A 15,189-nucleotide genomic window follows, 5' to 3' on the forward strand; every position below is an offset into this window, starting at 1 on the left:
GGCCAGATCAGGCCCAATTGCCTTCTGGATCCTGCCCGCAGACGGTCCAGGAATCGCCGCATGGATTGCCAGTACAGTGGTACCTTGGGTTAAGTACTTAATTCGTTCCGGAGGTCCGTTCTTAACCTGAAACTGTTCTTAACCTGAAGCACCACTTTAGCTAATGGGGCCTCCTGCTGCCGCCAGAGCACAATTTCTGTTCTTATCCTGAAGCATATGTAACCTGAGGTACCACTGTACGCGTGTTCTTTCCCTCTCCCTCAAACGGCGGCAGCAGCAGTGGCGCCTCCTCCCTCCCTCCTCCTGGCTTCTCCCTGCCCTGCCTAGAGGAGGAGGGGGCTGGGCTTTGTTGGTGCCAGCAGCAGCAGCGCACGAGCGGCTGCCATTTTAAGCAGCCCCTCTCTGGAGCCCTTTTGTGCGCCGCTTTTTGTCCCTCAGCCACCGCCGCCAGCTCCTGCCACTCGCAAGACACAGGTAAGCAGCCACTGGGGCTTGTGGTGCTCTTGCATCACCCCCCTCAAAATATAGTCCGCCCCCCCAAAGTCTGAGGGACAGTGGACCGCCCCCCTGCTGAAAAAGTTTGCGGACCCCTGTCCTACACAGTCAAGTGATTAGCTAAGCCAAATGCCCTCTGCAAGCAATGTTTTGTGAGACCTGCCAAGGGCATTCCAGTCCCAAAGAGACAGCAAAGAGAAGAGGTTTATCAAACTCCGTTGGGTTAGTCTCCATTGCTACGTTACTATGCATTGTAGTGTGGGCTGCACTGACTCGCTGGAAAGAGCAAAAAGTAGCTACAAGTCTCTGTTTTTGCAAACAACCTAAACTTGGAGGCCCAATTTCCAGCCTAGTAAAGGCTCGGAGATCCCTTCTGCATTATTGCTAAATAATGTTAGCTTCATTCGATTCCACAGCCACCACCATTTACATACCCTCCACATTTTTCAGATGAAACTACAGATGCCCTATTCCATAATGATGATGATGATGATGATGATGATGATTTTATTATTTATAACCCGCCCATCTGACTGGGTTGCCCCAGCCACACTGAGCAGCTTGCAACAGATATATATAATACAACTTTAAACATTATTATTTTTTTTAAAAAATCCCTATACAGGGCTGCCTTCAGATGTCTTCTAAAGGTTGTATAGTTACTTATCTCCTTGGCTTGGGGGGGGGGTGTCACATAACAACATATCCTCCAACAGTTCTCCAATGAAAATAGGGACATCCTAAGGAAAAGTGGGACATTCAGGGATCAAATTAGAACCTGGGATGGCTTCTGTAAATCTGGGACTGCTCCTGGAAAATAGGCACACCTGGAGGGCCTGCATTTACAGTATTCCCTGTTTAGGGAAGTTTTTAATGTTTGATGTTGAAATATACTCAGAGTCGCAAAGTGATTTCATGCTCTTTATTCAGCTCATAGTGGTGAGGAGGAATGAATGAAAGTCCCCTCACAGGATCTGCTTTATATACATAATTTACACAATGGGCTGCACATGATTGGCTAATTCCGGAATTCTACCGTAAGCCAATCAGGTTATGGATTCACTTCTATCTGGAGCAGGATTGGGTGGTTCCTGCCAACCAATCATACTCCTGCATTGTTCTAGGACCAATCAGACTGCTGCATTTTGGATCCTATTGTTCTAGGACCAATCAGTCTGCCAACCAATCATACTCCTGCATTGTTCTAGGACCAATCAGACTGCTGCATTCTGAATCCTATTGTTCTAGGACCAATCAGACTGCTGCATTTTGGATCCTATTGTTCTAGGACCAATCAGTCTGCTGCAGTTTGGATCCTATTCAACTCACTACATAACAGATGTTTTATTGCGTTTTTAATATTCTGCTGGGAGCTACCCAGAGCGGCTGGGGAAACTCAGCCAGATAGGTGGGATATAAATAATAATAATAATAATAATAATAATAATAATAATAATAATAATAATTTATTATTATTATTATTATTATTATTATTATTATTATTATTATTAAATTCAGTTCTTGGCACCCACATTTTAATTTAGAGGGATACAGCAGGGCAGTAGACTGATGTTGGGACACGAGTGTAAAATGGAGTACAGTCAGCCAGATTGGGGACCCCTGAAAAGGCTTGAGAAGGAAGGACCCCCCCAAGCTTTCTGCTTGGCAACTCTGGAGTAGATGAATTCATGGTGGATAGGATAGGCCAAATGGAACTTTCATATACAAAAGCAGTACACCTCTGAATTCTGTGTGCTTCGATTCAAATCCCCATTCAGCTATGATGCTTATTGGATGAGCTAAGCCAGCCATTTCCTTTCAGCCTTATAGAAATCACAGGGTTGTTGTGAAGAGGGGGGAAATGGTGACGGCCACCCACCTCAGTGTACCAATTTTGATTGGCATTTATTCCCCACTACCCTTCCCAGCAGGGACGCGGGTGGCGCTGTGGGTTAAACCACAGAGCCTAGGGCTTGCCGATCAGAAGGTTGGTGGTTCGAATCTCCACGATGGGGTGAGCTCCCGTTGCTTGGCCCCTGCTCCTGCCAACCTAGCAGTTTGAAAGCACATCAAAGTGTAAGTAGATAAATAGGTACCACTCCGGTGGGAAGGTAAATGGCATTTCTCTGCACTGCTCTAGTTCACCAGAAGCAGCTTAGTCATGCTGGCCACATGACCCGGAAGCTGTATGCCAGCTCCCTCGGCCAATAAAGCGAGATGAGCGCTGCAACCCCAGAGTCAGTCACGACTGGACCTAATGGTCAGGGGTCCCTTTGCCTTTACCTTACCCTTCCCAGCACCAGATCTGTTTCTTGGTGGTATAGATGTGCCGATGGAGCCTGCCTGGGTGGGACGCGGTGCCTCAACATAGCAGGTTGAAAGTTTAATAATAATAATAATAATAATAATAATAATAATAATAATAATAATATTTTTATTTATACCCCACCCTTCCTGGTTTTAGAACCAAGCTCAGGGCGGCTAATAGCAAATATAAAACATTGATTAAAATGCGACTTAAAAACAGCATAAAACAGCAAGGGGCTCCTCATTGTGTTGCTCTTGGAAGGAAGTGTGGGTGAATATTTTAGGGCGTGCTATTTAAACACTCAAATAAACCATGCAGATGCTGAAAAACACCGAGTTATTGCAGCAAAATAATCATCCGATGGCCAACAGTAGGGGCAGAAAATGCCTCTGGCATTACATGTTATTACTGAAAGGGACAGAGATTATCTAGATCAGACAAAAAGGCTCCACGGTCAAATTAAGTTTGGCTAATAACCGAGGGCATTTTACGTAACAGCACACTTCCTCAGATTTCATTGGCGACCTGATGCAGCATACAAGCCTAGCCATAGAAATGGCTTGTCGTGACTACCAGCCACCAGTCCTGCAAAAGGTGTCACAATTCAGTCCGTCAGAGTAGGACCAAGGAGATCCAAGTTCATGAAGCTCATTGGGTAACTCTGACCTACCTCTCAGGGTTGTTGTGAGGATACGGTAAACAGGAGGCAGGAACTATTTATGTTTCCATAGAGGAAAGTCCTTGAAAGTCCTAGAAGGACAGATCGTGAAGCTGAGGCTCCAATACTTTGGCCACCTCATGAGAAGAGAAGACTCCCTGGAAAAGACCCTGATGTTGGGAAAGATGGAGGGCACAAGGAGAAGGGGACGACAGAGGACGAGATGGTTGGATAGTGTTCTCGAAGCTACCAACATGAGTTTGAACAAACTGCGGGAGGCAGTGGAAGACAGGAGTGCCTGGCGTGCTCTGGTCCATGGGGTCACGCAGAGTCGGGCACGACTAAACCACTAAACAACAACAGAGGAAAGTTAAGATAGAAATATAATGAATCAATAACTAATGGGGCCAACATTTTACACTACAGAATGATGAAGGAATGGGTGGACATGAGTTGTCAATGTAGTCACAATGTATGGTCAGGAAGGAAAACATCTGGGAATGAATCTGACATGCTGGTATCAATTTCCTGCTATTTCTCCCAGCTGTTGCCTTGGATTAATGAGGCTCTTTACCCTTTTGTGTTGTCTTAAACTTATTACTAATCACTACTCTGAACAAGAAATTTAGAGAATTCTTGGATTTGGCGACTGTCCAGAAACAACTTGCAGTCATGTGAAGCAACATGGCATTTTGCAGAAATATGGCCTTTTTGTCGTCTTCTCTCTCCCACGATGAGCTCTTGGGTTGGAACTAATTATGATTATAATTAATTGCTAAGGAGACATGCCAGCTTTGCAATTTCAGCAGGGACTGAACCATTCATCGAAATAACTTTTCTTTCTTTCTCTCACAGACACACACAGCAAACTTATTCTTGCCTCAAGCCCTTTCTTGAGTTAATCACTTCCAGAGGGTCTCCATATTTGTTTAGCAAACATTCTGTTTTCTCAGGGACTTTAACAGCACTTGATTCACACATTAAGCCAGCGGCCTGCAATTGGAGCACCAGGCTTCCTCAGAAGGCAAACTAAAAGTCCTTCCATGCCGTATGTTATTTAAAGCACCCTTATACAGTGGTGCCCCGCAAGACGAATGCCTCGCAAGACGGAAAACTCGCTAGACGAAAGAGTTTTCCGTCTTGGAGGTGTTTTGCAAAACGAATCTCCTATGGGCTTGCTTCGCAAGACGACAATGTCTTGCGAGTTCCTGCTGGTTTTTCCCCCCTCCCCCCTTTTTCTAAGCCGCTAAGCCGCTTATCAGCTGATCCGATCAGCAGGTAAGCCGCTAAAAGCCTCTAAAAGCCGCTAATAGTGCTAATCCGCTAATCCGCTAATCCTTCAATGGGCTTGCTTCGCAAGATGAAAAAAACCGCTAGACGAAGAGAATCACAGAACGGATTCTTTTTGTCTTGCGAGGCACCACTGTACTACTTTAACAGTCATGGAAAAACCCTAAGAGATCTAGTTTGTTAAAGGTCCTGGGGATTGTAGCTGCCATGACTGCTAAGGTGTAATAAGAGTGATCAAATTGCATGGTGTGGGTGTGATTTAAGAGATTTTGAGGGATTTGGCCCAGCCCATGCCTCACTATCTAACCCACAAATAATTGCTGAGCATAAGAAATTTTGTATTCGCTGAAATAAAAAAATGTTCATAACTGCATATATAAACCACATGTCTGAAACCCCACAGAAAAAGTCCTGAAACCATTTTGTCCCTCCCAAATTGACCTCAAATATTTCTCTGAAAGGTCGAAGGAAAATGGTAAAGCCTACCCATTGTCTTTTCGTTCACAAATCCTGTCTTAAGGGTATGTCTGTGTATGAATAGGGTGAGCCTGTGACCTGGCTCAGGAACTAAGTATTTGTCATTACCAAAGACTGGCCAGGCTCCCCAGGGTATCCAATCAAGTGATCATTAACAGGTAACCTGCCAGACAGGAGATAAACAACGCACTCAGATTTCTGTTGTAGACCGCCTTTTCTGTGATGCAGGTATGATGTTTGTGGGTGGTCTTGGGTTACACCCCTTCCGTGATGTATGTATGATGTATGGAGGGGTGGTCTTGTCTATATAAGGGCAGGCACACCTTTGTTCTGGGTCCTCATCCTTTCCTGCATGTGAGGGGAGCATCCAGTTGCAACAGTTTCTATAAAGATCAGGCTTACTAGCTGCTTTGCTTCTCAGTATTCTCTGGTTGGCCTCTGTTATTTTCTCCTACTGATGGAGAACATACAAAGGACTCTGTAAGGGCTCTTGTGTCCCCCATAAGGGAATAAGGGCAGATTTTTGTTTATTACATGCCCTTCAAGTTATATTGGGTGGTATCAAACAGAGAGGGAGGGGAAGCCCCATTGCCCAACCTTGTGTCAATTGTTGCCCTTGTGCCAATACCAATTCAGAAAGGAAAATATAGGAACAAGAGGAAAGAGATTAGTTTTCAGTAATCCCATAAAGCGAGACGTACTGGTGACAGAAAGCCATTCCAGGAACATGAAGCAGGATTCGAAGAAGAGCAGAGCCAAGCCAAGAGGCATGTGGCGCATGGTGGCACATGGCACATGGAGGCACGTCAAAGATGAAAGAAGGATAAATGAAAGGGATGAGGATTGAGCCATACAAAACGTTGAGGTTCTTTGGATTGGATCTCCTGCCCCTTTCATTTAATTTATTATTATTATTATTATTATTATTATTATTATTATTATTATTATTACTTAATTTCTGTTTTACATTTTAGAAAATTCACTTAAAGAACCTGAAAATATCAATGACTTCCCTTCCTTTCTTTCCATGGTTCATTTTGCACAACATAAATCCCTGCTTATTTTATATAAACTAAACCATTCGGTATTCCATTACTACATCCACCAAAACTTATTTACACTGCTGAATTTATCTTAGTGCTGCCCACATTTTCAAATATACACATTTTCCTCCATATATTCAATAAACATTTTCCAATCTTCTTTACACATATGTTCTTCTTGCTCTCTTATTCTATATGTTAGATCCACAAGCTGCGCATATTCCATCAGTTTATATTGCCATTCTTCTTTAGTTGGGACCTCGCTCGCTTTCCATTTTTGGGCTAACGAAACATGAGCTGCAGTTGTGGCATACATAAATAATCTTTTTTGACACCTGGGGATTTCCGTCTGAGTTATCCCTAAGATCTCCTGCCCCTTTCACAGCAATTCTATACTAGTTCATTCAGAAGCAATTCCCACTGAGCTCAATAAGCAGACCCTCCAAGTGTCCCTATTTTTCAGGGACAGTCCCAGATTTTATCCCGAATGTCTCGATTTTCCTTAAAGGTAAAGGGACCCCTGACCATTAGGTCCACTCGTGACCTAATGGAGTTGCGGTGCTCATCTCACTTTATTGGCCGAGGGAGCCAGCGTACAGCTTCTGGGTCATGTGGCCAGCATGACTAAGCCGCTTCTGGCGAACCAGAGCAGTGCACGGAAACGCCATTTACCTTCCCGCCGGAGCAGTACCTATTTATCTACTTGCACTTGACATGCTTTCGAACTGCTAGGTGTGGGAATGTTCTGGGGTGCAGGAGAGGATATATTGACTAATTATATCCTTATCCAACTTGTGCTAACAAGTTCCCAAAATATCAGCAGAGTTTATAGACATTCCCCTTTAAGTTCGCAACGGTAACGTGTGCACAGGTTCGCTAGAACCTCTATAATAATTACTCTGGTAATTTCCCCTTTGTTCCCTCTTAAAATACAAGACACAACACAGTCTTTATAAAAGTATAAAAGAGTTTACTCACGATCTGTTCACAATATGATCCCAGATGGCAGACAGGCTTAAAAAGGTAAAATACACTTAGAATCTATCTTATAGGAAGATAGCCCTCTCCTCTCTTGGCTGAGAGCCAAGAGGGCATCCTGCTTCTTCGAAAGGTGATGGCATAGAGAGAGAGATGGCTGCCTGCCCTGTGCTTTTGTCATTACCTGCACAGGTGAGGCCACACCCACCTCTGGTCACATGCGGAGGAAGTCCGTCCCCAGGAAGTTTACCTGTTTGCTGGACAGACATCCCTCCTCATGTTCTAACATGTACACTCTAGGAATGTTGTCACTGACTGCTCCTGTGTTTACATCCCACACTAGGTTGGCAGGAGCACGGACCGAGCAATGGGAGCTCACCCCGTCATGGGGATTCGAACCACCGACCTTCGGATTGGCAAGTCCTAGGCTCTGCGGTTTAACCCACAGCGCCACCCGCGTCCCTCTTTAGGACGTCCCTATTTTCATCGGAAAAATGTTGGAGGGGACATCTCCAATTTCATTGGAGAAATGATGGCGTGTATGGTGTAATAAAAAAATTAAGGTCTCATATATATATAATAAATGTTCATAAATGTACCAAGCAAACACGTACATAAATATATAAACCACGTCTGGAGCAGCACAGGAAGACAGTCCTGAAACCATTTTGACTCCCAAAACTGACCAAATGTTTCTTTGTAAGGAGGGAGGGGGTGATATAACCTTCCCATTGTCTCAGGAACTAAGTGATTACCATCTCAAAGGAATGGCCAGACTACCAGAAAAGGCAATCAGATAAGGCATTATCACATAACCTGGCAGACAGGAAAAACAACAACATTCAAATTTCTGTTATAGACTGCCTTTTCTATGATGTAGGAATGATGTTTGAGGGAGGTGGTCTTGGGCTACACCCCTTCTGTGATCTATGTATGAAGTTTCTGGGGCTGGTCTTGGACTCCAGGGCGGGCAATTTAAAATGTCTATATAAGGGCATGCACACCTTTGTTCTGGGTCCTTCTCCTTTCTCCTGCGTGTGAGGGGAGCATCCTGTTGCAACAGTTCAATAAAGATCAGGCTTACTAGCTGCTTTGCTTCTCAATATTCTCTGGTTGGCCTCTGTTATTTTCTCCCACCGATAGAAAAACTACAAAGGACTCTGTAAGGGCTCTTGTGTCCCCCATAAGGGAATAAGGGCAGATTTTGTTTACACCAGAGGAATAGGATGTCCCTGTTTTCATTGGTGAAATGTTGGAGGGTATGCAGTCAGTAGGCCATGGAGTACATAGGACTGAAGTATTGATTTCTTTAAAAGCAGCAGGGGCAAACAGCCCCGGCAGAAGGAGTAATCCGTTCCCTACACACTGTTTTCCCACACTGATTTGCCTCACTAGGTTTGTGTGTGTACTACATATGCTTCAAAAAAATGGGTTGTCTCTGGGATCACTGACTCCACTAATTATCTGTGATGGGTGGGTGGGTGAAACCTACTTTTCTTTTCTTTTTTAAAAAAACAACAAAAAACTTTTATTTTGCTTTAAACAAGTATGTATAAATATAGACAACCAAAATTACAAAGGAAAATTCCTTAATAGTAATGAAAAAAACCTACAAAAACTACAAAAAATATCGAAGTACATATGTACTTTTCTTTTGAAAACATCTTAACAGTTGAAGCTTCTTAGCCATTTTGAACTGTTCTTGCCCATGGTTGTTTACTTCCTGAAAATGAATATTTACACAGAATAGCTCTTTGCTTACACAGAATATTCCTTGTTTAGTCGAACAGTACCAAAAATAGCTCGGTGACATCACAAATCATAAGGCTGAAGAGATTCTGTCAATGTTTCAATAATAGCCTGGAAGTGTTTGCTGCCATCTTGGGGGTGGGGGGCAGAGGCAGAAAAGGTTTACAAACTTTTCTCTTAATATTTAGTTTGTGCAGGATTTATTAAAGTGGAAACAGTGGTCAGAAGACTGCTGGATTAATATTTTTTTAAAAAAATTCTAGCCAACCCCTTTTCACAGAAATCTGGGGATTTCTTCAAGTGCTTTCAAGTGTTGGCTAAAAGAATCATTCATTGTTAAGTTGACAGATACCAAAAATAGCTATGTGACATCACAAGCCATAAGCCTGAAGGACTTCTGTAAGTGCTTTGATAGTATTAAAAAGTTGGCCACCTTGGGGGAAAACAGCTTGTGTTTCCTAATATTTAGCTTGTACATAATGTACTTAATGTGGGAGCAGAAGCTGGAATGGAACCCGATTTGATTTTCCCTAACGAAAAAGGTAGATGGACATATTCCAAATAAATAGATCTTGGCATTACTTCAGTTGTTTTCAAAAGTGACTGCTAAACTAACCATCTGTGCATCAGATGGCTTATCCATGCTTCCTCTTGTCCCCGCTGCCCCGCCACCACTGGGAAAATTGCTCTTTAGCGCTCAGTTGGAGCAAACAGCAATTCAGGATTCCTTTGGATTCACTTTTGGTCCAATTTAGCACTAAAGAGCAGGTTTTCCGTGGGAAAGGATTGAAACAAGGGGGAAACCACTCAGACCTGTGCTTTTTAAGTACGGGACAAGTGGTCGAGCCCAGAGTCATGCTGGGGACATGGGCAACCTCAGCTGACTCTGGTAGCAGCCACATCGTATATTTAAAGCACATTTATAACACTTTAACAGTCATGGCTTCCCCCCAGAATGTCAGTTTGCATTTCTTAGTGCAGAAAGTATTGATGTGATGTGTAGAGATCTTTCCTATTTTACTTAATTCAAGAGGGTTCTGGAAGCTTCTCTATGTGAAAGAAACAAGCAGAAGGTTCATGATATTTGGGTTATTCCTTTAGAGAAGCTGGCTTTAACATGTTCTCTTATGGACAGTGCCAGTCCTGAATGTACCGTATTTTTCGCTCTATAAGACACACTTTTCCCCTCCTAAAAAGTAAGGGGAAATGTGTGTGCGTCTTATGGAGCGAATGCAGGCTGCGAGGCTACCCCAGAAGCCAGAACAGCTAGAGGGAGCACTGCTCTGCAGAGGCTTCGCGGGCTACCCCAGAAGCCAGAACAGTGAGAGGGAGTGCTGTGCAGCGCTTCCTCTAGCTGTCCTAGCTTCTACCTTAGCGGTGCGAAGCCTCCACAGGGCAGCACGGAGCCTTCATCCCGCTCCCCTGCGGAGGCTTCGCGCGGCTATCCCTGGCTTTTGCGGGAGGTGGGGGAAGGGACAGAGCGCGCGGCTCTGTGCCTTCCCCCACCTCCCAGAAAAGCCCCCAAGAGCCGCGCTCCCTTTAAAGAGTGCACGGCTCTTGCGGGAGGTGGGGGAAAAGCCAGGAGGCTTGCTTTCGCTGAAGTCAGGAGGGCAAGAGGGATCGGTGCGCACCGATCCCGCTTGCTCTCCTGGCTGAAGGGATAGCCCCCAAAGCCTCCTGAGTGAAGAGGGAGGAGCGCTCCCTCTTCGTTCAGGAGGCTTTGCATTGCTTTCTTATTTCTTGTTTTCCTCCCTTAAAAACTAGGTGCGTCTTATGGTCCGGTGCATCTAATAGAGCAAAAAATACGGTGTTGGATTTGTGACCATTATGCTCATTTGCCTTCAGTAGCAGTAAAGCTCTGCTGGATGAAATACAATTGCCTCTGGTCTGTTTTTTGGAAATCTTGCAATGTGTTAAGTTTTTACTCTGCTAACTAATACGTTGAAATCTACTCTGGATCAATATTGAGTAGAATTTCATGACACAGAGAGTTGTGGGAACTGTGGTTTTCCTCTCACAGAGTTCCAGTTCCCACCAACCTTAACAAATTACCTTTCCTAGGTTTGTTTGGGGCAAAGCATCACACTTTAAATATTTGGTGCGGATGTGACCTACGAAACTTGCAGCTCAGGATCCCCCTAGGCTTAAGTGGACAAAAGCTGGAGTGCAGGACGCAGAGGGTCCTGGTCTGCTAACTGCTTAAGAGCAGAATGCCAGTTTCAAAGAATTTATATGAGGCCAAACAGAGGTGCAATGCTACCTGCCAACTGCAGGAAAAGATTTTGTACATCCCTGCTCCTTTGTCTGTGTCTGAAGAAGTCTCTGAGGACCAAGAAGGCTGATGTCTACATGAGGCGTTTGATCCCTGATGTTCCTAATTCAAGACCCAGACTGACTCTCTGATGCATCTACAAGGGTTCATCTGCATCTTTTGCTGGTACCAACGATGTAATAACTGCTGATGGGTGTAACACAGGCTTTCAGCCGGGAGGCCTGCAATTTGGAGACACCAACACTTGGCTGGAAAAACTAGAAGCCATTTTCTGATTCCCTCCTGCTTCAAACAGCCAAACCTCTTCTAAACCCACATCTACATTTGGCAGGAAAAAAGACCCCATCTGTGCTGCTTCTCACCTTTTAAATAACTCTTCATTTAGATATGTTTTTTCTTTGGGTGGTGCTGTGGGTTAAACCACAGAGCCTAGGACTTGCCGACCAGAAGGTCGGCGGTTCGAATCCCCGTGACTGGGTGAGCTCCCATTGCTCGGTCCCAACTCCTGCCAACCTAGCAGTTCGAAAGCACGCCAAAGTGCAAGTACATAAATAGGTACCACTCTGGCGGGAAGGTAAACGGCGTTTCCGTGCGCTGCTCTGGTTCGCCAGAAGCGGCTTAGTCATGCTGGCCACATGACCCGGAAGCTGTACGCCGGCTCCCTTGGCCAATAAAGTGACATGAGCGCCACAACCCCAGAGTTAGTCATGACTGGACCTAATTGTCAGGGTCCTTTACCTTTATCAGTCAGTCCCTCGGCTGTCACTCATAACCCTCCTGATTAGACAGCAGAAAACATAAGACATTCCCACCTTCTTTTTTCCCAGGTGCTTATTAAAGTGTCCCTGACATCCAATAATGTATTATAGGAGGAGAAATTGCTTGCAAAAAAAAAAAAGGTGGTGGTGGGGAGATTATTAAGCAAAAAGATTAAGTGCAAAAGTGTTAGGAGACTTGTTTCCAAAAGCGGTACAAGTGTTCATGCAGGATTTTAAAAATAAATTATCGTCATCAGCACAAGCTGAAGCTGAAACGGGCTGGATAGGATTTAAGATTAGAAAACCGGAATGGATTGATTTGTCTGTCGCTAGCCACAAGTCATGCGCAGTCAGCTTTTCAGCTCATGTCTGTGCTACAAATCTAAATCCATTTTGCCCTTGGGCATGAATTCAGTGTCCCAAACAAGTCATTCTCCGCATCCTTTTCAATTAAAGCACACTGGTTTCCTTGAGGGAAGCCGCGCTAGTTAAACCAGTTCGCAACTGGTTTGTGTTTGTAGTTTAGATGCAGCCTTAGGAGACCCAGCAAAAGGTCACCAAAGAGTACAAAATGTGAGGCTAATCTTAATGCCTTTGTTTTTCCTGTTGTTTCAACATCACTTTACTCGCACAGCTAGTTCAAACAGGTGATAAGTGAAGAGAGCTGTTGGTGTTTTGTTTCCCCTTTCCCTTCCCTCCCTCCTGGACCTGTTGTGCTCTAAAATATTCTCAGCTCTGCAGCTAAGAGCACCAGATACCGCGGGTGAAAAAAATACCATTCTTTGCAGATGGGTTGCAATAAGCAAAACAATATAATATGTGCTGTAAACTGTGGAATGGGCTTTCCTGGTGAAGAACAGACTCTCTGAGAGATGAGAACAAGGACCTTCCTGTTTCCTGAAGTTTACTGTTATTACCACCACAGATGGCACAGCTCCGGATTGAGACAGGGGTTGGGGAGCAGAGAGTTCCCGTGTGGAAGAAGAGAACTAGGTGGGTTGGGTGACCCCATACCCTCCGACATTTCTCCAATGAAAACAGGGATGCCCTATTCCATACTAATAATTTATGCCCTAGCCATTTGACTGGGTTGCCCCAGCCACTCTGGGCAGCTTCCAACATATATAAAAACATAGTAAAACAGTAAACGGTTAAAACAAAACAAAACACTTCCGTATACAGGGCTGCCTTCAGATGTCTTCTAAAGGTTGTACAGTTAACTTCTTGGCTCAGGGGTTGCATAACTCTATACCCTCCAACATTTATCCGATGAAAATAGGGATGTCCTAAGGAAAAGTGGGACATTCCGGAATCAAAACAGAAACCAGAAGGGCTTTTTGTAAATCTGGGAGAGTCCCTGGAAAATAGGGATACTTGGAGAGTCTGTGGCCCATGACAAAGAAAGGATTCTCAGGGTATCACAATAGCTGTGTGGAAGTGATTTCCATCCCAGTGCTGCCCGATCACGCAGCAAGGCTTAAACCTCTGAGTACAACTGCTTAGAGTAGTGTTACATGAAGCGGAAGCCGTCGGAGGGCTGCCAAGATGGCTGTGTCCATGTCGCTGCTCTCCAGTTACAGGTGTCTGGTGTCTGGGTTCTTGTGGGGAGGCTGGGCTCATGCCCCATCTCGTTGGTTTGAGGCAGGTTGTAGAAACTACTGAAAGAAACACAACTATTATGGAAGGTAAAGTGCTGGAAGTTGAGGAAGCCCCAACAACTCCAAATCCTTCTGGCCAATGTCCTATCTGTCACTGGAACCTAAAGCACAAGTATTCTTACGAGGATGTTTTATTGCTCAGTCAATTCATGAGCTCTGAGGGAAGGATGCGGCCCAGGAGAGTTACAGGCCTCTGTACGGAAGAGCACAGAAAAGTTGAAGTGTGTGTGAAAATGGCACATCAAGCAGGTTTGCTGCCAAATCATAAACCTAAACTCCCCAAAGGTTTTGTTCCAAAAAACAAGAAACCAAAGCTCAACAGGTATCTTACCCAATACTCTATCAAATCTGTGCGGCCCAAGGGACACAAGTTGTGCAAGGTTCCCATGCCTATATCATACCCTGTACTCCGTGATAATGTTAATTATGGGTCAAAGCCTCTTCGTTTTAACCGCTAGGATAGTGTAGAGCTAGTGTTGGCAGTAAATTACAGTAGTTGTGGTTCAGTATTTCTCAATCCATTACAGGTATTTTTATATCTGGTGCTCTGGAAAGAGCCAATTGAACATTTTTTCCTCTGGAAGCATATAGGAAATTTCAGAAAAGAGGCAGCTTAATGGCTAAGTAGAATTGTCATTTAACTGAAAGATAATGCAATAGATGTTGCTTTAGGATAACAAAACTTTATCGTCCTTTATTTAAATCCCAATTAAACTCCAAATTAAAAAAAAGTGTTACATATCCATTTAAAGACAAAGGAACTAAAGCTGTAACTTGTTGTTTAGTCGTTTAGTCGTGTCCGACTCTTCGTGACTCCATGGACCAGAGCACGCCAGGCTCTCCTGTCTTCCACTGCCTCCCACAGTTTGGTCAAACTCATGTTGGTAGCTTCAAGAACACTGTCCAACTATCTCGTCCTCTGTCGTCCCCTTCTCCTTGTGCCCTCCATCTTTCCCAACATCAGGGTCTTTTCCAAGGAGTCTTCTCTTCTCATGAGGTGGCCAAAGTATTGGAGCCTCAGCTTCACAATCTGTCCTTCCAGTGAGCACTCAGGGCTGATTTCCTTCAGAATGGAGAGGTTTGATCTTCTTGCAGTCCATGGGACTCTCAAGAGTCTCCTCCAGCACCAGAATTCAAAAGCATCAATTCTTTGGCGATCAGCCTTCTTTATGGTCCAGCTCTCACTTCCATATATCACTGCTGGGAAAACCATAGCTTTTATTATACGGACCTTTGTCAGCAAGGTGATGTCTCTGCTTTTTAAGATGCTGTCTAGGTTTGTCATTGCTTTCCCCCCAAGAAGCAAGCGTCTTTTAATTTCGTGACTGCTGTCACCATCTGCAGTGATCATGGAACCGAAGAAAGTAAAATCTCTCACTGCCTCCATTTCTTCCCCTTCTGTTTGCCAGGAGGTGATGGGCCCAGTGGCCATGATCTTCGTTTTTTTGATGTTGTGCTTCAGACCATATTTGGCATGGGCTAAAAATGCTGATACTGCAACCT

The 15,189-nt window shown here is 44.4% G+C and overlaps 1 long non-coding RNA gene and 1 pseudogene across 3 annotated transcripts in view; one reads left to right on the forward strand and one right to left on the reverse strand.

Moving 5' to 3' along the window:
* Positions 1-15,189, reverse strand: part of LOC310708495 — a 227,006-nt gene that overhangs the window by 61,450 nt on the left and 150,367 nt on the right. The window lies entirely within an intron of this gene.
* LOC310709316 (large ribosomal subunit protein mL66-like) lies at positions 13,551-14,389 on the forward strand (annotated as a pseudogene). Its single transcript has one exon. The product of its transcript is annotated as a large ribosomal subunit protein mL66-like (transcript).

This window comes from Podarcis liolepis, assembly GCF_965112155.1.
Source record: "Podarcis liolepis genome assembly, chromosome: 6".
NCBI classification, from domain to species: domain Eukaryota; kingdom Metazoa; phylum Chordata; class Lepidosauria; order Squamata; family Lacertidae; genus Podarcis; species Podarcis liolepis.